Source organism: Lithobates pipiens, unplaced genomic scaffold, assembly GCF_037356315.1.
Source record: "Lithobates pipiens isolate NorthernLeopardFrog02 unplaced genomic scaffold, aLitPip1_a1.2 Scaffold_23, whole genome shotgun sequence".
Classification (NCBI taxonomy): Eukaryota; Metazoa; Chordata; class Amphibia; order Anura; family Ranidae; genus Lithobates; species Lithobates pipiens.
The window spans coordinates 300,007,885-300,030,742 of record NW_027507785.1 but is presented as its reverse complement, the minus strand read 5'-3'; the positions used below and the strand labels follow the sequence as shown (position 1 = coordinate 300,030,742).

Below are 22,858 nucleotides of genomic sequence, written 5' to 3'. Positions count from 1 at the left end.
CCACCACCATGCTTGACTGTAGGCAAGGCACACTTGTCTTTGTACTCCTCACCTGGTTGCCGCCACACATGCTTGACACCATCTGAACCAAATACGTTTATTTTGGTCTCATCAGATCACAGGACATGGTTCTAGTAATCCATGTCCTTAGTCTGCTTGTCTTCAGCAAACTGTTTGTGGGCTTTCTTGTGCATCATCTTTAGAAGAGGCTTCCTTCTGGGACAACAGCTATGCAGACCAATTTGATGCAGTGTGCGGCATATGGTCTGATCACTGACAGGCTGACCCCCAACCCCTTCAACCTCTGCAGCAATGCTGGCAGCACTCATACATCTATTTCCCAAAGACAACCTCTGGATAGGATACTGAGCATGTGCACTCAACCTCTTTGGTGGACCTTGGCGAGGCCTGTTCTGAGTGGAACCTGTTCTGTTAAACTGCTGTATGGTCTTAGCCACCATTCTGCAGATCAGTTTCAGGGTCTTGGCAATCTTTATTAGCCTAGGCCATCTTTTTGTAGAGTAACATTTATTTTTTTCATATCCTCAGAGAGTTCTTTGCCATGAGGGTGAGAGCGATAACACCAAATTTAACACACCTGCTCCCCATTCACACCTGAGACCTTGTAACACTAATGAGTCAGATGACACCGGGGAGGGAAAATGGCTAATTGGGCCCAATTTGGATCTTTTCACTTAGGGGTGTACTCACCTTTGTTGTCAGCGGTTTAGACATTAATGGCTGTGTGTTGAGTTATTTTGAGGGGACAGCAAATTTACACTGTTATACAAGCTGTACACTCACTACTTTACTTGTAGCAAAGTGTCATTTCTTCAGTGTTGTCACATGAAAAGATAGAATAAAATATTTACAAAATTGTTAGGGGTGTACTCACTTTTGTGAGCTATTATATATATATATATATATATATATATATATATATATATATATATATATATAATAGCTCACAAAAGTGAGTACACCCCTAACAATTTTGTAAATATTTACTATTTTATATCTTTTCATGTGACAACACTGAAGAAATTACACTTTGCTACAATGTAATGTAGTGAGTGTATATATATATATATATATATATATATATATATATATATATATATATAGCTGCTATCCACACAGATGGTGAGGTCAATAATTTCAATAATTTTGTTCTAAAAAAAATATGTAAGAAGAAATAGAATCTAGTAGAGAACACAATTTGATGAAATGACAGAAGTTATGAAATTCTCTTATCTGCTTTCCTGTGCATACTTCTGCAGAATTGTGGTGACATGCCCATGATTATATGAAGTCAACAGCTCACGGTGATGCACACCAATGGATGGGTGGTCCACCAGGGTCAACACTGCGGCCAATTGTAAATAATTCCACAATAAAAACATACATAAGGTCTACAATCTCTCTGGACCACCATGTGGTCGAGAAATATTTCATGTCTTCAGGGAAGGACATCTACGTGTATTTATTTATCTGTGACCCTGGAAATTTGTCCCTGCATGGGATCTCTTGTTTAGTGAACGCTTTCAGACTAGCTTTTGAAATTGCAAAATCTCCTCTAACAAAATAATGTCAAAATGTCAAAATAATGTCATACGATCATTATTGTTGTATACAAGCTATACAATATCCGCCTCCACTGGCTAAGGAAATAATTCATTACTTTAAAATAGATCAATAAAATCTCATCTGACCTTATGAATATGTTTGTGTCAGAACTTGTTTTCAGGCTTTTTTAAATATGTAGCTATGTAAATGTCATTGGGAGAACCAGGCAATTTCTTGTGATTAACTGCAGCTGGGAAGCCCCATTGAAAGCATCAGGAGACTGACAGCTCCTGCAGCTATTTGTGGCCAATCGCATAAAGCTCATGAAGTAATTACCTGCGAATGATTGGCCCTGGGCATAAACAGTCTGCGTCTAGGCCAGTCATTTGCTGGACAGTTTGGGCTGTTAGGCCCCATAAGGAACTGAGGGCAAAAACACACACACACACACACACACACACACACACACACACACACACACACACACACACACACACACACACACACATATTGCCCTCTGAAAATAGCATTAATAAATGGATTATAACTGAATTAAGAGATATGGACTGTAGAGAGAGAGATATCATTTTGTACAAATGATTAGTAAGACCTCATCTGGAATATGCAAACTGATAAGAGGCATGGAGGAGCTCAGCTATGAGGAAAGATTAGAGGAACTGAATTTACTCTCTCTTGAGAAGAGGAAATTAAGGGGGGATATGATCACCATGTACAAATATATAAGGGGTCCATATAGTGAACTTGGTGTTGAGTTATTCACTTTAACCTCCTCCCACCCGCACTATAGCCGAATGACGGCTACACCGCAGGCCTAAATTGTTGCCTGCGGGGTGCGTGCGGCATGCTCTGTGATCAGCGAGTCACTGAGACTTGGCTGATCACAGATCAGAGTAAAACCGGCTGATCCCGGGCCCTTACCACATGATCAGCTGTCAGCCAATGACAGCTGTTCACATTATGTAAACAGAAGATTGGTAAACTGCTTTTCTTCTCCTTCTGACATCATGATGAGACAGAAAAGTCTATCACCGGCTTCTGTCATAGGGACATCGGTCCCAAGAGGGTGAGACTTCTGTGCCCACCAGTGCCACCTGCCAGTTACCACCAGTGCATATCAGTGCCACCAATCAGTGCCCACCAGTGCCACCTATCAATGCCCATGAGTGGTGCCAACTAGGGCCCATCAGTACCACCCATCAATGCCACCTATCAGTGTCACCTACCAGTGCCCATCACTGCCACCCATCAATGCCACCTATCAGTGCCCTTCAGTGCCACCCATCAGTGCCACTTCTCAGTGCCACCTCTCAGTGCCCATCAATGCCACCTATCAATGCCCTTCAGTGCCACCCATCAGTGCCACTTCTCAGTGCCACCTATCAGTGCCCATCACTGCCACCCATCAATGCCACCTATCAGTGCCCACCAGTGCCACCTGCCAGTGACCACCAGTGCATATCAGTGCCGCCAATTAGTGCCCACCAGTGCCACCTATCAATTCCCATGAGTGGTGCCAACTAGGGCCCATTAGTACCACTTATCAGTGCTACCTATCAGTGTCACCTACCAGTGCCCATCACTGCCACCCATCAATGCCACCTATCAGTGACCTTCAGTACCACCTATCAATACCCTTCAGTGCCGCCCATCATCGCCTCCTATCAGTGTCACCTACCAGTGCCCATCACTGCCACCCATCAATGCCACTTATCAATGCCCTTCAGTACCACCTATCAATGCCCTTCAGTGCCACCTATCAATGCCACCCATCAGTGCCACCCATCAGTGCCACTTTATTATGTCATTATGGGGGTGCGTGGTGAACAAGGTGGACCACACCTGGGTGACACCCTCTAGAGGGGAGACACCAACAAGGAAGCAGATGTAGTGGTTGCTGTTGAGCCCCCCTCCACATAAGTAAAGTGGTGACAGCGGGCAGCTGCTCAGCTGCAGAGCACTCGCAGTAGCAGTGGCGATGTGACAGGGAGAGACGAGCTGCGGGGCGGGCTGCCAGAATGTTTCCCCTATTCACTCCCCCTTTCTCCTTTAGCAGCATGGGAGAAGAGAGTGCTTCTTGCTGCTCTTCTTCCTTCCCCATTGACCACAGCGGAGGGCCAACCAGAAGGAAGAAGGGGAGCATCATGGGACATGTAGTCCCAGAAGATGTTCTCCACAGGGAGCAGGTTACAGCCCCCAGCATGCACTCTGCTGGGAGAAGAGAGAGAAGCAAACTGAGGAAGTATGTGCTACACATAGTACACAAGTAGCAGCTACAGGAGAAAGGAAAAAGAAAGAGACTGTATGGGGGAAGCCAAGAACAAGAACCACGCTGCCCAGCGCCACCAGAAAGAGCGTCACACTGCCCAGCATCACCAGAAAGAGAACCACACTGCCCAATGCCACCAGAGAGAGCTCCATACTACCCAGCACCCCCAGAGAGAGCTCCACACTGCCCAACGTCACCAGAACGAGAACCACACTGCCCAGCACCCCCAGAGAGAGCGTCACACTGCCCAGCGCCACCAGAAAAGGAACCACGCTGCCCAGCGTCACCAGAAACAGAACCCTACTGCCCAACGCCACCAGAAACAGAACCACATTTCCCAGCGCCACCAGAGAGAGTGCCATACTGCCCAGCGCCACCAGAAAAAGAACCACACTGCCCAGCGCCACCGGAGAGTCATCACATTTGCTGAACAGTTTGGTCTGTTAGGCTGTCAATCGCAGGCTGTGTGCTGGAGCACCCTCACCTGTCAACTTTTTTCTCTTGCTGCCAGGAAAACTTCATCAGAAGTGACTCATGCTGGTAGCAGAGGAAGGAGGCAGCTGACAGAAATGACACTTAATGCTCTGGATTGAGACAAGTACACACTATAGAGGGATATGCTTTGTTCATAATTCATGTCTGAGGTTTACAACCACTTTAAAGTCCACCTAAAACAACATGTCTGTAAGTGAGGTGCAGCGTGGTGCCGCAGCAACAATTCCCAGTCATGTGCAATGCAAACCTTGTATTGAGTTAATGTAGTAACAGTTTACAACAAACCTGGTGGGAAGGCTGCCCAGCTGGGTGCACTCATGATTTCCAGCAACGTGAAAGGAGCAGATTTCAGCCGGACTGACATTGTCTACTGAGAAGGGACAGAATGCGGCTTGGCCGCCTTGTGCCCAAACAGGAATATATCCAGATGAGTTGCGACCCTACACTTTCCCTCCTCATTAGAAACCTCTCGCTACCGCTAGCGCTGTCCCTACCAGATGGGGTAACTTTCCCTACACTACCCACTCTCATAAAGCACACCAAACCTGGGAGACAGGCCCGTCAATAGGCTCTGCCTGATCTAAGATGGCCACCAGATTCACATGGGACCAGAGCATCCAATTGGATCACTTCCCCAGTGACCCGGGAAACCGCAGAGGGAACATGTTCCTCATGACTTCCTCTACAGCTGCAGAGCTGCTACGGTCGAGCGCCACCTGCTGTGGAGAAAATAAACTGCACCTGCCTACATGTCTACCTAAAGGTGACATTGCTGCTGTGAGATCTCCTGGTAAAATCATGAGCAATGTCACCCTGCTATAGGAAGTGGAAAACTAACAGACCTACTGGCAGGATCAACAAATAATAAACTATGTTAGGGATGGGATTTATAAAAAATAAAAACTGAAGTGTGCCATTTGACAGACTAAATAATATATGTCATTTTTTTTGCCTACAGTTTCACTTTTAAAGAACACCTGGTGATTTACCCTTGTTTAGGCACTTTCTGTTCTGAGGTGACAACTGCCTTTCATCTGTGCTCCTGCATTGTCCCCCTGTCACATGCCCCTTTTATTGAGACCAAAAGCAGCCATGCTGATAGGCACGTAACTAGAAATCACAGGGCCCCATAGCAAAATGTTGTATGCCCCCCACCTTCACCCAGGGGTGGATCCAGAGTCTAGTCTCGGGAAGGGCACTGCCAGGAAATACGTTTTTTGGGGGGCAATTTATCGGGGTAATGGCTGATGTTGGCGCTCCAATCATCATGGCACCATGGTTGTTATAGCGTCAGGATGATTGAAACACATTATTTCTATTATTACATTGTTATAGAAAATGAAATACTTCAACTCACGGTAATGCAGAATCAGTGGGAGCCTTTAGTGTGTCACTTGCCACCGTCGCCTGCCACCAGATGCAGATTGTCACTTGTCACAAGTTGCAGATTGTCACTTGATACGTCATCTGCCACAAGTTCCTGATTGTCACTTACCACGTCATCTGCCACAAGTTGCGGATTGTCACTTGCCACGTCACCTGCCACACATTAGAGTTTGTTCACTATCACCTGCCACACATTAGAGATTGTTCACTTGCCACATCACCTACCACAAACTGCGGATTGTAACTTTCCAGACGTTGCAAATTGTACACTTGCCATGTCACCTGCCACCCATTGCGGAGTTTCACGTGCCACAAGTTGCGGATTGTCCACTTGCCACGTCACCTGCCACACGTTGCAAATTGTCCACTTGCCATGTCACCTGCCACCCATTGTGGATTGTCACATACCACAAGTTGCGGATTGTCCACTTGCCACATCACCTGCCACACATTACAGATTGTCCACTATCCCCTGCCACACATTGCGGATTGTTCACGTACCACACCACCTGCCACAAGTTGTGGATTGTAACTTTCCAGACGTTGCAAATTGCTCACTTGCCATGTCACCTGCCACCCATTGTGGATTGTCACGTGCCACAAGTTGCGGATTGTCCACTTGCCACATCACCTGCCACCCATTGTGGATTGTCACATGCCACAAGTTGCGGATTGTCCACTTGCCACGTCACCTGCCACACGTTGCAAATTGTCCACTTGCGATGTCACCTGGCACCCATTGTGGATTGCCCACTTGCCATATCACCTGCCACAAGTTGCAGATTGTCACTTGCCACAATTTTCAAATTGTCCACTTGCCACGTCACCTGCGACCCATTGCGGATTGCCCACTTGCCACATCACCTGCCAGTTGCGGATTGTCACTTGCCACAAGTTGCAAATTGTCCACTTGCCACGTCACCTGCCACCCATTGCGGATTGTCCACTTGCCACGTCACCTGACACAAGTGGCAGATTGTCACTTTCCTGCTAAGGTGGGGAATGGGGATTGTCACTTCCTGTGTCCCAGTCTGAGTCAGGCAGCAGAGAGATGATGTAATCTCTCTGCTGCCTGCACAGTGGCGCCGGACGGTGAGAGATGATGCGTGGGTCGCTATGGCGGTAGTTCCGCCACTGCATGCTGATGCTCATTGTGCAGTCATGATCCAATGTCAATACTATTTGGAAGCCAGTGCTTGCTAGCACATTATGGAATTAACCTGCAGGGGACCATTTTCTATTTTCTTTTCTTTCTTTTTTTTGGAGTTAACTACCACTTTAGCCTAGGTTCACTTCTATGCATGTGTGATTTATGCATTTTTGTGGTGTGTTTTCCAGTGCATTTTGCATTTTTCCATGCGCTTTTTTGATTTTGGCAAGTGTTGATGTTGTTAGGAGGCGTCTGTTGTCATGCAGGAAATCGCACCAAAAACACACCAAATATGCATGTACATGCATGTTTAATGCTTTTTTCATACAATTGCTACAAATTGACAGTCTCTGCTACTTCACATCTCCTCCAGCACACTACTTGAGATCACTTTGTTTCCTTTTACTGTCCAATTCTAGATTCCTGTCACCGTTAGCACATGGCTAGGCCTCACTCTGAATAAGTCCTAACATTTTCCTAGTAGCCATTTGCAGGCGGGGGTCTGCAGTCCCCTCTGAGGTAGCAACCATTTTAGATGAAAACGAAAAGTTGTGCTGATACTTGGTGGACTCCTGATCCCATCAAGTCCGGTGCAAATCCTGCCAACCCTCCTGACTGCAGCGACATGACTTCAACAACACCACGGTCTCTCCCTCTGGCTTCATATCCAATCCTGACATGTCTCTCCCAGAGCTTCTCACTCACCGACCCCGGCATGGATCCCTCCTGAAAGACTTTCCTGGCAGTGCTTCCTGCTGTCTTCCTCCTGCTCCTGTTCCAGGACACCCCTCAATGACCATGTAAAGAGAGGCTCCCTCCCAGCTCCCGCGCTCCAGGCCTGAGGTCACCCCCCCCAGAAAGGGGGTCCTCCCAGGGCCACCACAGCCTAACATGCCATCATTCAGTTATTCCCACAACAGGCTGGCCATGAGCATATATAGGAGGCCTGCCTCCTGCCAATCCTAGTTGGGGATTGGTCAGGGTTCTAAGATATGCTCCATGACACTCTCACTCTCTGCCGGCCTCTTTTCCAGAAGCCTCTGGAAACAAAGGAGGTGCCAGAGAGATAAAGTACATGTCAGTCCCCTGCTGCTACGCTAAACCACTCCTCGCCCCCAGATCAAAAAAAAACCTAAATTGCCTAAATGTAACTTTTTTTTGCAATGGCAGTACACAAAAAAACACTACTCTAGCACCTACCTACCTAAGGTAGAGGGTGCTACAAACGCATTGCATAAATGGGAACAGAACCTATTGGAAATAAGGTCAAATGGAATGAAGTGTGTTTCTGTGGATCTGCAAATGCACTGATTGGGGCTGATCTGAGGACTGGAGGTGGAGGAATTGGGACTGATCTGAGGACTGGAGGTGGAGGAATTGGGGCTGATCTGAGGACTGGAGGTGGAGGAATTGGGGCTGATCTGAGGACTGGAGGTGCAGGAATTGGGGCTGATCTGAGGACTGGAGGTGGAGGAATTGGGGCTGATCTGAGGACTGGAGGTGCAGGAACTGGGGCTGATCTGAGGACTGGAGGTACAGGAATTGGGGCTGATCTCAGGACTGGAGGTGGAGGAATTGGGGCTGATCTGAGGACTGGAGGTGGAGGAATTGGGGCTGATCTGAGGACTGGAGGTGGAAGAATTGGGGCTGATCTGAGGACTGGAGGTGGAGGAATTGGGACTGATCTGAGGACTGAAGGTACAGGAATTGGGGCTGATCTGAGGACTGGAGGTGCAGGAATTGGGGCTGATCTGAGGACTGGAGGTGGAGGAATTGGGGCTGATCTGAGGACTGGAGGTGCAGGAACTGGGGCTGATCTGAGGACTGGAGGTACAGGAATTGGGGCTGATCTCAGGACTGGAGGTGGAGGAATTGGGGCTGATCTGAGGACTGGAGGTGGAGGAATTGGGGCTGATCTGAGGACTGGAGGTGGAAGAATTGGGGCTGATCTGAGGACTGGAGGTGGAAGAATTGGGGCTGATCTGAGGACTGGAGGTGGAGGAATTGGGGCTGATCTGAGGACTGGAGGTGGAGGAATTGGGGCTGATCTGAGGACTGGAGGTGCAGGAACTGGGGCTGATCTGAGGACTGGAGGTACAGGAATTGGGGCTGATCTCAGGACTGGAGGTGGAGGAATTGGGGCTGATCTCAGGACTGGAGGTGGAGGAATTGGGGCTGATCTCAGGACTGGAGGTGGAAGAATTGGGGCTGATCTGAGGACTGGAGGTGGAGGAATTGGGACTGATCTGAGGACTGGAGGTACAGGAATTGGGGCTGATCTGAGGACTGGAGGTGCAGGAATTGGGGCTGATCTGAGGACTGGAGGTGGAGGAATTGGGGCTGATCTGAGGACTGGAGGTGCAGGAACTGGGGCTGATCTGAGGACTGGAGGTACAGGAATTGGGGCTGATCTCAGGACTGGAGGTGGAGGAATTGGGGCTGATCTGAGGACTGGAGGTGCAGGAACTGGGGCTGATCTGAGGACTGGAGGTACAGGAATTGGGGCTGATCTCAGGACTGGAGGTGGAGGAATTGGGGCTGATCTGAGGACTGGAGGTGGAGGAATTGGGGCTGATCTGAGGACTGGAGGTGGAAGAATTGGGGCTGATCTGAGGACTGGAGGTGGAGGAATTGGGACTGATCTGAGGACTGGAGGTACAGGAATTGGGGCTGATCTGAGGACAGGAGGTGGAGGAATTGGGGCTGATCTGAGGACTGGAGGTGGAAGAATTGGGGCTGATCTGAGGACTGGAGGTGGAAGAATTGGGGCTGATCTGAGGACTGGAGGTGGAGGAATTGGGACTGATCTGAGGACTGGAGGTACAGGAATTGGGGCTGACCTGAGGACTGGAGGTGCAGGAATTGGGGCTGATCTGAGGACTGGAGGTGCAGGATTTGGGGCTGATCTGAGGACTGGAGGTGCAGGAATTGGGGCTGATCTGAGGACTGGAGGTGGAAGAATTGGGGCTGATCTGAGGACTGGAGGTGGAAGAATTGGGGCTGATCTGAGGACTGGAGGTGGAGGAATTGGGGCTGATCTGAGGACTGGAGGTGGAGGAATTGGGGCTGATCTGAGGACTGGAGGTGGAAGAATTGGGGCTGATCTGAGGACTGGAGGTGGAAGAATTGGGGCTGATCTGAGGACTGGAGGTGGAGGAATTGGGGCTGATCTGAGGACTGGAGGTGGAGGAATTGGGGCTGATCTGAGGACTGGAGGTGCAGGAACTGGGGCTGATCTGAGGACTGGAGGTACAGGAATTGGGGCTGATCTCAGGACTGGAGGTGGAGGAATTGGGGCTGATCTCAGGACTGGAGGTGGAGGAATTGGGGCTGATCTGAGGACTGGAGGTGGAAGAATTGTGGCTGATCTGAGGACTGGAGGTGGAGGAATTGGGACTGATCTGAGGACTGGAGGTACAGGAATTGGGGCTGATCTGAGGACTGGAGGTGCAGGAATTGGGGCTGATCTGAGGACTGGAGGTGGAGGAATTGGGGCTGATCTGAGGACTGGAGGTGCAGGAACTGGGGCTGATCTGAGGACTGGAGGTACAGGAATTGGGGCTGATCTCAGGACTGGAGGTGGAGGAATTGGGGCTGATCTGAGGACTGGAGGTGGAGGAATTGGGGCTGATCTGATGACTGGAGGTGGAAGAATTGGGGCTGATCTGAGGACTGGAGGTGGAGGAATTGGGACTGATCTGAGGACTGGAGGTACAGGAATTGGGGCTGATCTGAGGACAGGAGGTGGAGGAATTGGGGCTGGTCTGAGGACTGGAGGTGGAAGAATTGGGGCTGATCTGAGGACTGGAGGTGGAAGAATTGGGGCTGATCTGAGGACTGGAGGTGGAGGAATTGGGGCTGATCTGAGGACTGGAGGTGGAGGAATAGGGACTGATCTGAGGACTGGAGGTACAGGAATTGGGGCTGATCTGAGGACTGGAGGTGCAGGAATTGGGGCTGATCTGAGGACTGGAGGTGCAGGATTTGGGGCTGATCTGAGGACTGGAGGTGCAGGAATTGGGGCTGATCTGAGGACTGGAGGTGGAAGAATTGGGGCTGATCTGAGGACTGGAGGTGGAAGAATTGGGGCTGATCTGAGGACTGGAGGTGGAGGAATTGGGGCTGATCTGAGGACTGGAGGTGGAGGAATTGGGGCTGATCTGAGGACTGGAGGTGGAAGAATTGAGGCTGATCTGAGGACTGGAGGTGGAAGAATTGGGGCTGATCTGAGGACTGGAGGTGGAGGAATTGGGGCTGATCTGAGGACTGGAGGTGGAGGAATTGGGGCTGATCTGAGGACTGGAGGTGCAGGAATTGGGGCTGATCTGAGTTGGGAAGTTGCACAAATTGGGGCTGATCTGAGGTTGACTCCCTCCCCATCAGCAAAGTAGCACAGTGTCAGTGAGACACAGTGGGGGGTTACAATGGTGGGACAGATGAGCAGGGGTGTACAGAGGTGGGACAGATTTACAGGGACGTACAGTGATCTGAGGTGGGAAGGTGCAGGAATTGGGGATGATTTGAGGACTGGAGGTGCAGGGGGGCTTATCTGGGGCATGAGAGTGCAGGGTATTAATATGCCTCTATTACTAAAGTAGATTGCAGCCTTTACTTTATAAAAAATATTTTTAGTGTTTGAGATTGTGAAGTTGATTTTTTTGTTATAAAATCGGCACGCTTAATTTCTTTGAAAACATTTTTCGGCACACTGTTCTCAAAAGGTTGCCAACCCCAGATAGAATCAATATGAGCTTATTTAAAGGGGTATATATATTTATATATATATATATATATATATATATATATATATATATATATATATATATATATACATTTTATTTTATAAATATAACAGAGTCATGCCCTTTGTAATGTAGCCAGAAAGGTCCGATATCATTCCATATTTCATCAGACATCCTGCCCCTGTAACACATTGGCTCCGTATAGTAACAGCGTAATAGAATGTCATAGGCTCACAATAGTTAACTGAGGTGGGAGGGGCGTGAGAGACTCCTAGAGCACCACATTGATTTTTATGTTCAGAACGGATAAGTGGCTGCTGCAAGTAAGTCCGGCTCTCTATAACACTGCCTGTTTATTTATATGTAAGGGGAGGAAACTGCAAGACCACATTCAGACAACAAGTCTACAGATGGAGATGCTGGCAAGATCCAAGGATTTACCGGTTCAACGTTCACGCTGAAATTCCATACTCCTCCGAATTTGGCTGCGACCATGAATAGCGAACAAGATGAAGCCATCGGGGGCTGATAAGAGCCTGCGGGACCCTAGGTACAGGTACACACAAAAAAAAAAAGAAAAAAAAGTTAAACTGTCGTTTTTAAACACAAGATTGAATAATATCAATAGGTTATTATTATTATTATTATACAGAATCTATATAGTGCCAACAGTTTGCGCAGCGCTTTACAATGTAGAGGGGGGACAGTACAATTACAATACAGTTCGATTCAGAAGGGACCGGAGGGCCCGGCTCATGGAGCTTACAATCTAAAGGGAGGTTATTGAGAAATGGAAAATTGATCGCCTTGTAAAATGTGATTAAGCAGACATCAAATAACTCTTCATTTATTTTGTACAATAATACAAACTAAAATTCAAAGCTTATTTCAATTAGTTAACTTATTTTATTTACTTATTTAAAGTTTTTATGCCTTCTGTATATAAAGATTTGTAAACAATATTCGTAAATTCCACGTAGACAATCAAATGCTTCTTTGCACCAGTACAGATCCAAATATACCTAGATTTACATTAAAGTAGAACTATGGGCAATAGTTTAAATGACATCTATGCTACAATCTGTCGAGTGTTGATCCTTACAGCAGATCTATTATTTTTCCACTTTCACAGGGTGACAACCTCATTTGTACAGTAAAGTCAATACAGAAATGTTGTCACCATTTGAACTGGGTAGTCTAAATGCACCTGTAGTTTTATATTATATTATTATCATTTTTTCATTTATTATTGGTACTTATGTAGCACCATCAATTTACACAGCACTTTACATATATAGTATACATTCACATCAGTTCCTGCCCTCGAGGAGCTTACAATCTAAGGTCCCTAACTCGCATTCATACATACACATATTGGGGCCAATTTAGACAGGAGCCAATTAACCGCTTCAGCCCCGGAAGATTTTATCGCCTTCCTGACCGGAGCCCTTTTTTACAATTTGGCACTGCGTCACTTTAACTGACAATTGCGCGGTCATGCAATGATGTAGCCAATTAAAATGTGCATGCTTTTATTCCCAAAAATAGAGCTTTCTTTTGGTGGTATTTGATCACTTCTGTAGTTTTTATTTTTTGTGCAATAAACAAAAAAAAAAAGTGATGATTTTGAAAAAAATAAATATATTTTTTACATTTTGGTATAATAAATATCACCAAAAATGTTTTTAAAAAACAAATTTCTTCATCAGTTTAGGCCGATATATATTCTTCTACAAAAAAATTGCAATAAGCGTATATTGATTGGTTTGCGCAAAAGTTATAGCGTCTACAAACTATTGGAAAGATTTATGGCATTTTTATGGCATTTTTATTATTATCATTTTTTTTTACTAGTTATTATTATTATTTTTATTATTATTATTATTATGATTATTATTATTATACAGGATTTATATAGTGCCAAAAGTTTGTTCAGCACTTTACACAGTAAAGGGAGACTGTACAGTTATAATACAAGTAAAGTGCCCTGATCACCAGTACAATCTAAAATAGACTTTAAGTCCAAAGTAAAATGTCACTCCAGCTAACACCTTTTAAAAATTTACAGAAACTGTTTTTTTTTTTTTTTTAAGAGAAATGGTTCAAACTATGCTGACATTTGTAGGAACCCCGGTAGTGTCATATGGTTTTCCTTAACCCTATAGCTGTGGAGTTTGCTGGACAGCTTGTTCTTCTTGTAAATGTGATGAAAAATATAAATAGTAAGTGTTGTTCACACTGGAATGACTTCTGTTACGCAAAATCACATGAGAAGGGAAATCTATTTTATTTCAATGGTGCCCGTTCACATCAATGTGATGCAATTTTGGAAAAGGTTTCTGTGCCACTTTGGTGTGATCTCAGTGTAATCTGGCTCCACACAATATGCTAACCACATCCAAAGTCACAACAAAGTGCCTAATTGCACTGAAAATCACATTGCAGCAGTGTGAACCAAGCCTAAAAGGATTTAGTATACTGTGTATTATCATTACAGGTACTAGGCTGGATTCACACTAATGCGATAGCAGACATGGCATGCGATTCACACACACATTGCTGTGCACATCACATGCGATGTCTGTGCAATGCGAATTCAGCCATACAGTTTGTACGGCTGACATCGCATCGATTCGCACCAAAATGATACAGGACACTTTTTTTGGTCTGTACTGGAATTGGACCACATGGCTGTACTGGAATCGGATCCCATGCAATCCGATTCCACAGTTCGCACTGCGTTCTGCGAACCGATTTGGGGGTGTCATTAACTTTACATTGACAGTGTAAACTCCCTGCGAGTCAGATGCGAAGCGGAAGCCCTCACGGAAATCGCACTGGTTCCCGCATCGCACCAGTGTGAACCGAGACTAAACCCTTGACTGTTGCACAGTGTACAATATTTTTAGCAATACTAAGACCTTCAGGAAATACATTTATCTTCATGTTCCCTATTGTCAAGGGCCCCAGGCTTCTTCTAATCCAGAGGTAGGTTTGAGTTTGTTACAGAAAAATGTTTTGGTCAAATATGGTTTTTGCCTGTTTTTCAAAGCGCAGGATGAAATTAAACACAGTACAAAGAAACGAAACAAACAATATAAATAAACTAAACATAAAACAGCAACAAGTACTATAAATAAACTGAAAAGAAAAAAGTAACATACTATAAATAAAACAAAAAACAAAACAAAAAAAACAAATACTATAAATGAACTAAAAAGAAAAAAGTCACACGTACTATAAATAAACTAAAAAGAAAAAAATAACAAGTACTATAAATGAACTAAAAAGAAAAAAGTAACAAGTACTATAAATAAACTAAAAAGAAAGAAAAAAAGTAACTTTTTTTATGTAGGTATTTGTATGTTGCTGTCAAGTCCAATCTGTTTTATATACAAATAAAAAAAAGGATGTAAAAAAAGAATAAACATATGTGAAAATGTAACCCTAATGCTGGATTCACACCTATGCATTTTTAGTGCTTTTTGCAGATTTGCACTACAGAACATGTTCCATAGGAAACCATGTTAAATGGACTGTAATGCAAATCTGAAAAATGCAAAAAGCACTAAAAATGCATAGATGTGAATCCAGCCTGAGGCACGATTCACTTCTATGCAGTTTGCAATTGGTGCGCTCTACAGTGCATTTTGCATTTCTTTCTTTCTTTATTTATTTATTTTGGCCAATTTGTTGTTGGGCAGATAAAAAAAATGCAAATGGTGGCAAAATCACTGTAAAATCATGGCATAAACGCACTACATGCTTTTCTGCAGCATCTCCATTGAAGTCCATAACCAAAAAAGCAAAAAAAAAAAATCACGGTTTTGCATTTAAAAATGCAGTGGCTGAAAAAAGCATAGATGTCAACGTGTCCCATAGGAAACCATGTTAAATGGACTGTAGTGTGATTCTCCAAAAAGCACCGAAAAAGCATAGGTGTGAACCAAGCCTTAGGCTAGGTTTACACATGACTAGCTGCACTTTGCAGTCTGGAGTCTGGTTTTGTTCACTGGTTAAGGAGCAATTCAGGTGCAAATTTTTACTTGACCTAAACCGAACCCAAAATCGCACAGGGCCCTTTCCAGAATCAGACCGCCGCCGCCCCGTGTGAAGTGGCTCCATTGAAAGCCGGTTCAATTTGCATGCTATGCAAATAGGATGCGGTTTGCATATATGTGAACCAAGCCTTACTGCATGGACAAAATACCTTGTCTTCAAAGTGCCCGGTTCACACCACTGTATTGCTGTGGTGTATGGGCACAATGCACTGAGAAAAAGTACTATAGTACTACAGTGCAGTGCACAGCAATCCACTGCGTCACACCGCACACCCGGCCGTTGAACTTTATAATATGTCTGTGTTTAATCTCAATAAAGTTCCTTTAAAACTTTTGTTCAGCCGGATCACACTGTACACCAGCCGCTGCGCTGCAGTTCAGTGGCTGGTGAGAACCAATCCTTAATAGAAACTCTTTAGCAGAGTAGAGTTGAGAGAATTAAACAGAGAAAAAATTGGTTTGGATTTTTACTTTTTATGTTGCCTTTCTCTCTTAAAATAATTTTCAGGTCTCAAGAAACCCCTGCTAAAAAAATGAATTAGGTGTTACTGGTTACATTGATGGTTAATGCTTTTTATGGTGGTGGTCAGAACACCACCTTTACAGGCAACCTAAAAGATTATTGGTGCCATTATTCTGGCTGTGCCAAGTACGTTAGACCCGGATCAGACGGGAGATTAAAGTTGTATTAAACCCAAAAACAAAAGTTGAATACATTGTAGCTTACCAAAACTTGGATGTAGTGTATGCTTTATTTTTACCTGGTGATTGAACCAGTAAGAGCCCTTTCACACCAAGCCACGGGGGGCATCGGCGGTAAAATGGTGCTATTTTTAGCACCGCTTTACCGTCGTTTTAGCGGTGCTATTCGGCCGATAGCGGGCCGGTTTTAACCCCCTCGCTAGTGCCCGAAAAGGGGTTAAATCCGCCTGAAAAATGCCGCCGGAGTGGCATTTGTGCCGGCGGTATCACAGCGCTGCCCCATTGATTTCAATGGGGAGCAGCGGTGGAGGAGCGGTGAGTTCACCGGTCCTTCACTGCTCCAAAGAAGCTGCTGGCAGGACATTTTCTGACGCCCTGCCAGCTCACCACTCCAGTGTGAAAGCCCTCGGGCTTTCACACTGGAGTGCATGGAGCAGCTTTTTTTTAGGCGCTATACAGGCAATATTTTTAGCACTGTAGTGCCTGAAAAATGCTGGCAGTGTGAAAGGGGTCTTAGCCTGGTATTTTTTCAACTGCCTTTAACAGACCAAGCTGTCCAGCAAAAATACTGGCTAGAGTCTTGAAACAAACCATTTACCACTGACAGGGGTGCTCACAGTAGTCAGTTTTTATTAACCACTTAGTGACTGCCCACCTGCAATGTACTAAGCAGCTGCTGTAGGCAAAGCAATGTACTGGTACGTTGCTGTCTACTTCTGGGTTTAAGGCACCCCGCTCATCACCCGCTGTGATTGTAAATTGGGAACCTGTCAGCAAGCTCCGCCCAATGGTTCATGGCTGGAACCTGCTGACTGGCTGTGTGCAAACATAACCCAGAGCTCTGGGTTGGCAAACAACACAGAGCTCTATATAGAGGGAGCGACCTGTCAGTTTCTCATCCCTGCGAAGCAGGGATGAGAAACAGAGAGATCAGTTAGTAAAGTAGCACACTTTACACACATTACACATAGTTAGGCACACATTTGCTCTAGATGTTAATCCCTTCCCAGCCAGTGTCAGTAGTACAGTGACCGTGTATAGTATTATCACTGATCACTGTATTAATGTCCCTGGTGATGTCAGTGGCAGTTAGTCAATTCCCCCCTAGCATTAGTTAGTGTCAGATTTGCCGCTGCACTATTGCAGTCCCATTATAAGATGTCGATCGCTGCCATTAGACTTTTTCTGATGAAATTTCCCACAGACTTATGCCGCGTACTCGTGAACGGTTTTCTCGTCTGAATAAACTCTGAAGGTTTTTCCAACGGAGTTCCAGCTGAAACTGTCTTGCATATACACGATCACACCAAAGTCCGATCGCCAAGAATTGCGGTGATGTATAACACGTACAACGGGACTAGAAAAAGGAAGTTCAACAGCTTCCGTCTGGTACTTGCTTCCAGAGCATGCTTCGTTTTAGGTCCGTCGTAAAACAGCATACAGACGAGTGGTTTTCCCAATAGGAATTGGTTCCGTCGGAAATATTTAGAACATGTTCTCCTTCTAGGTCTGTCAGAATTTTTTCGAATAAAAAGTCCGATGAGGCATACACACGATCAGAATGTACGATGAAAAGATTCCGTCTGACTTTTTCTGTTGGACATTCCGCTCGTGTGTACACGGCATAAGATATAGAACAAGTTCTAAATTGTTCCATCGGAAATGCCACTGGAGGTTATCCCGTTGACAAGTCCGACCGTGTGTACGCGGCATAACACTACCCTCTCCCCAGACTCACAATGCTGCTGTCCAAAGGCGTCTCCATTGTTCTCCATCCAGAATGGAGACACCCTAGGACAGGAAGTGTGTTACTGGCCAGATCACCAGGTGAAAATAAAGAAACAAAAAACTTTAAAAAGAAAAATAACAAGGCCACCCCATTTATGGTTTGGTAATCTGAAATAGGTAAATTTTTTGTTTTTGGGTTTTTATACCACTTCAAACATTCACAGATGAAGGACCCCCTAGCAACCTTTGGAGGAACCCTAGTTGAAAATAAGTGGTTTGTGCTTTTAAAATATGAAGCTGGTCTTTAGTAAATAGCTTATCACTGGGAAGTACTCAAGGTACAAGGTTCAAGGTTCAATGATACATTACTGGAAAATAATTGCTACAATATATATTTAATGGCCCCCTTTTTGCTGTTCAGCTCAGCATACACTGGAGGCATGGTATCATGTTCAGCAAGATTTATGTTGGTGTGTTTTAACCTACAGCTTGTTTGGTACATTCTATCCATCTATATATAGAGAGAGAGAGGGGACAATGTAATTTATGATTATGACAGACCTGCTCTATTCTTAGACTGTTGGGCTTACAGCACAGCATTTTACATTATATTTCTTGAAGTTTGTGCCCGTTAGATGGTCGTCTATCAATAACTGAGATTGATACAACATTGGACAATAGATGTACGGCTATGGGGTAGCTATGATATCAGCAGATCTTTGGCCACCTCTGGGAAAACGCCTGCTGTCAGTGTATGTTATATACTTACTATATTCCTCTAATGGGATTTTAAGGCCAACCAAAATACTTTTTTGTAAATTTTTCATAAAACATACATTTTATTATAATACTTAAAAGTACATCCATCAATAAAATCCATTGTCACAAAATGAATATGTGAAAGTGTCCCTCGCGCTACTAGAAGTACCTAATAAAATGTGCCTATCTACAGAAATATAGTGATAAAAATAAGTAAAACCAGCAGCAAAACCTAGTAGTGTTCACAATACACAAATGAAACACTATATGTAATATAAAGATCACAGTTTCCCTATGTCATCCTTATAAACAATATGCTTTTGCATTAAAGTGGTCCCTACTGTACAGCCATTTATTGTGGAACCTTGGATTGTGAGTAAGGTAGTTTACAAGCATTTCACAATCCGAGCAATTTTTTTTTAAAAAGACGAAAAAAAAAAAGCTCAAAGACAAGCACGATTCAAGCCGTTGGGATGTGCAGTACCGCATTTGGCCAGAGGTGCGGGGGGGGGGGGTGCCAGTAACGCTCAGAGACACTCGGAGATGCTCCAAACCTCTGGCCAAATGCGGTACTGCATAAACAGGCGCCCCTGCACCTCTGGCCACATACAGTACAGCATAGACTAGCAGTGGCTGTAGAACAGATTATCTGAGTTTCCCTTATTTGCTATGGGGAAACTTGCTTTGATATACAAGTGCTTTGGATTACAAGCATGCTTCTGGAATGAATTATGCTCGTAATCCAAGGTATTACTGTACTTTCTAATTACAGTTAGTCCATGTGTTAGGAAAATCTAATGTGTTCCCCCCTGGGGAGGGGGAATATCCTTCTTCCAGACTGGAGTTACCTTTATATATGCTTGGTAATCAATCTGTCCATCAAAGGTTAATTGGGCCAATGCAGTCTCTATGCACTCCAGGTGCGCGTCTATGGGTGACCGGCCCTGTGTGATATAATAGAAGGACTTTTGGTATAATATACAAGATAGTGTCTTACATATGCAACTTGTAATATCCCTGAAGAAGAGAAATGAATGTAACAAATTCAAAACGTGTTAGTTTTTCCCAGCACATGGACTAACTGCAATTAGAAAGAGTATAGCCTTACAGTAGGAACCAGTCTGGGTGTATCACTTTAATGCAAAAGCATATTGTATATAAGGATGACACAGTGAAATAAACTTTTTGTAAAAATGGATTTTAAGTTGCTGGACGTACTTTTGTTTTAATTATTTTATTAAATTATTATACACATATAAAACAATCCATATAATTTCAAAAACAAATATACAAAACATTCATGAAAAACAACACAAGAACAGAAAAACACACAAAAAAAACTATGGATCTATCTCATAATAAACCCCTCTGAAATTTTACAAAAATTGGAAATATTCCACCGTCTCTCCCCTCTCCCCCCACCCACCCCCCCAAAAAAGGGGAAAAAACCCACCCTTTCCAGAAACAAAAAACACCCCCCACACCCTTTTTATTCCAAGGCACCTTCCTATATAAGGACGCACTTTTAAGGATTATAATAAAATGTATCTTTTATGAAAAATTAGCTTAAAGTGATTGTAAACCACAGTCATGAAATCTGAGCTAAGCACATGTATCTGTAGTGCTTACTTATCTCTCTCCAAAGCACTAAGTGACATTTCTCTCTGGTGCTTCGCTCCTCTGTTATCAGCTTGAGTCACTTCTGAAAAATTCGCCTGACACATGAGATAAAATTATGTCAGGAGGGGGGGGGGGGGGAGCTCAGTGCGGAGCTTGCCTATTCACAACACAGTTCTTTTGCTGTGTGGAGGGAGGGTGTGTTCCTTTCCTCCAATCAGCTCTCACACACTGTAGCTGCAGCCTCTCCGCCCCCTCCTCTGTGATGCTAACAGATGAAGGATTGTAACGCTTTTCTGCCCTTTTGAAGGGGTGTAGACAAGAGAAGACTGCAGATATACAAGTAAAACTTATGTAGGAGGATTTGTTTAATCTAGGTGTATCATCTGAGGCTGTTCACTTCACTGGGTATAGGAGAGGATTTACAACCACTTTAAAGTTTGTTTGCCCTTATGATCCTATTAGATGAATATAGTACATGTATAGTATGCACTTGGGAGGGATGGTGGTAACCTCCACCTATAACTGAGTCGAATTTCTATTTCTATTGTCAATGTAGGAATTTTACAGTCTATTCTTCTCTTGGAATAGGTGCAGAGGGTGTCTTAGGCTTGGTTCACACTCGTGTTTTCATGTGCGTTCCCACATGTACGCAACATGTGGGAATGCTATCCTAACAGTGAAAAATGTGGGTAAAGAAGTCCTCTACCCTTTTTAAAAAAAGTGCAGCACCATGTGGTTTGGAGCACATGAAAACGCATGCAGTTGCAGATGAGTGGGGGTGCCATTAAGAATTAAAGTCACCCATACACATCTGCTAAAAAGTAGTGTGTTTCCGTGCATGTTGGGAAAGGATGTGATTTTGTGCGTTCCCGACATGAATAGATGTGAACAAAGCATTAATATACTAAAACACAATAATTTTTTTAATTTTGTACTTCTGGAATAGGTGCATAGGGAGTCTTCACTGTACTCTAAGATACACTTTCATACCCACTCCCAGCAAGCAGTTTGAGATATATAGCGATTTGAAAAGTGCAGAAACCCGTAGCGACCAAATGTAAATCATCATTTACTGATATGACTGCTGTAAACTGAGTTCTGATTGGCTGTTATAGGTTCTTTGCATGTTATTGCTCTTCTAAGCTTTTATTGAATATGCCAGTATGCGGCTGCTGAGAGTGCATGTGGGGATAAAGATCATTCTGTATTTAAATTGTCTGACTTGGAACAAACATGCAGACAAAAACATTTCTGTGACTTTGTAGATCTGCATACCACAAGATTAGTGATTTACACAGTTAAAGTCAGTATGTGAGCCAATCAGTGAGGTAACCAGTAGTTAAAAAGTGGTTGTAAACCTTTCCATATACCCAGTGAAGTGACTGGCCTCAGGTGACACACAGAGATGAAACAAATCCTCCTACATAAGACGTATCAGTCTATCTGCAGTCTTCTTTACATCTGTTACAAAAGTCCAGAATTTAAAAAGCTTGTCTGACAGTTCAGAAAAACGGAGGCGGAGAGCTGAAATTACACTCTACAAAGCTCAGCGAGGAGAGTTCTGAGAGCTGATTGGAGGAAAGACACCCCTCCACACAGATCACAGGAACAGAGCAGAGGCTGTCAATCAGCTGGAAGTCCCTCCCTGTCACCATTTTTCTCTTGGTTTCAGAAAAGCTTGCCAGAAGTGAGTCATGCTGAAAGCAGAGGAACAAAGTAGCAGAGAGAAATGACACTTAGAGCTCTGACAAGTACACACTGTAGAGCGGGGGTCTCCAAACTTTCTAAGCAAAGGGCCAGTTTACTGTCCTTCAGACTTTAGGGGGCCAGACTGTGGTCATCAGGAGTAGAAAATGTCCCTGCATCAGTGGAAATAAACAATGCCCCATCTTTGGTATCAGTGAGTGGAATTGTGCCCCAACATTGGTGTTATTGGGCCCCATTGTTAGTGTCATTGGTAGAAATTTTGCCCCATCTTTGGTGTCATTGGGAGGAATTGTGCCCTTTTGTTGGTGTCGGTAGATGAAAAAGTACCCCAAGGGCCAGATAAAAGCAAGCAAAGGGCCGCATCTGGCCCCTGGGCCACAGTTTGGAGACCCTTGCTATAGAGGGATATGCTTTGTTCAGATATCATGTACGAGGTTTAGAACCACTTTAAAGCGGACCTTCAACCTCCCAAGGAAGATCCCACCTCTCCACCCCTCCTCCCTTCCCCTGCAGAAATAGGGGATTTTATTTTTCTTTTGTTTATAACTTTTTTTTATTAAAAGCCTGCCTCGCCTCCCCATGCACGTCACTCACCTTAGGCGAAAGACGCGCACCCTGCCTCCTGTGTCTCCTTGGATATGTACATCACATATCC

The 22,858-nt window shown here is 44.5% G+C and overlaps 1 protein-coding gene across 4 annotated transcripts in view; it reads left to right on the top strand.

Annotated features, from left to right (window-relative positions):
• The first annotated feature begins 11,912 nt into the window (after nucleotides 1–11,912).
• The window catches only part of PTGFR (prostaglandin F receptor), a 65,035-nt gene continuing 54,089 nt past the window's right edge, over nucleotides 11,913–22,858 (top strand). For 2 of the 4 annotated variants that reach the window (XM_077450399.1, XM_077450400.1), the window contains exon 1: nucleotides 11,913–12,176. The gene's annotated coding sequence lies outside the window, so the exon portion shown is untranslated. Of the gene's footprint in view, nucleotides 12,183–22,858 lie in introns of all 4 variants that reach the window. The other 2 variants (XM_077450397.1, XM_077450401.1) reach the window with 1 other exon arrangement.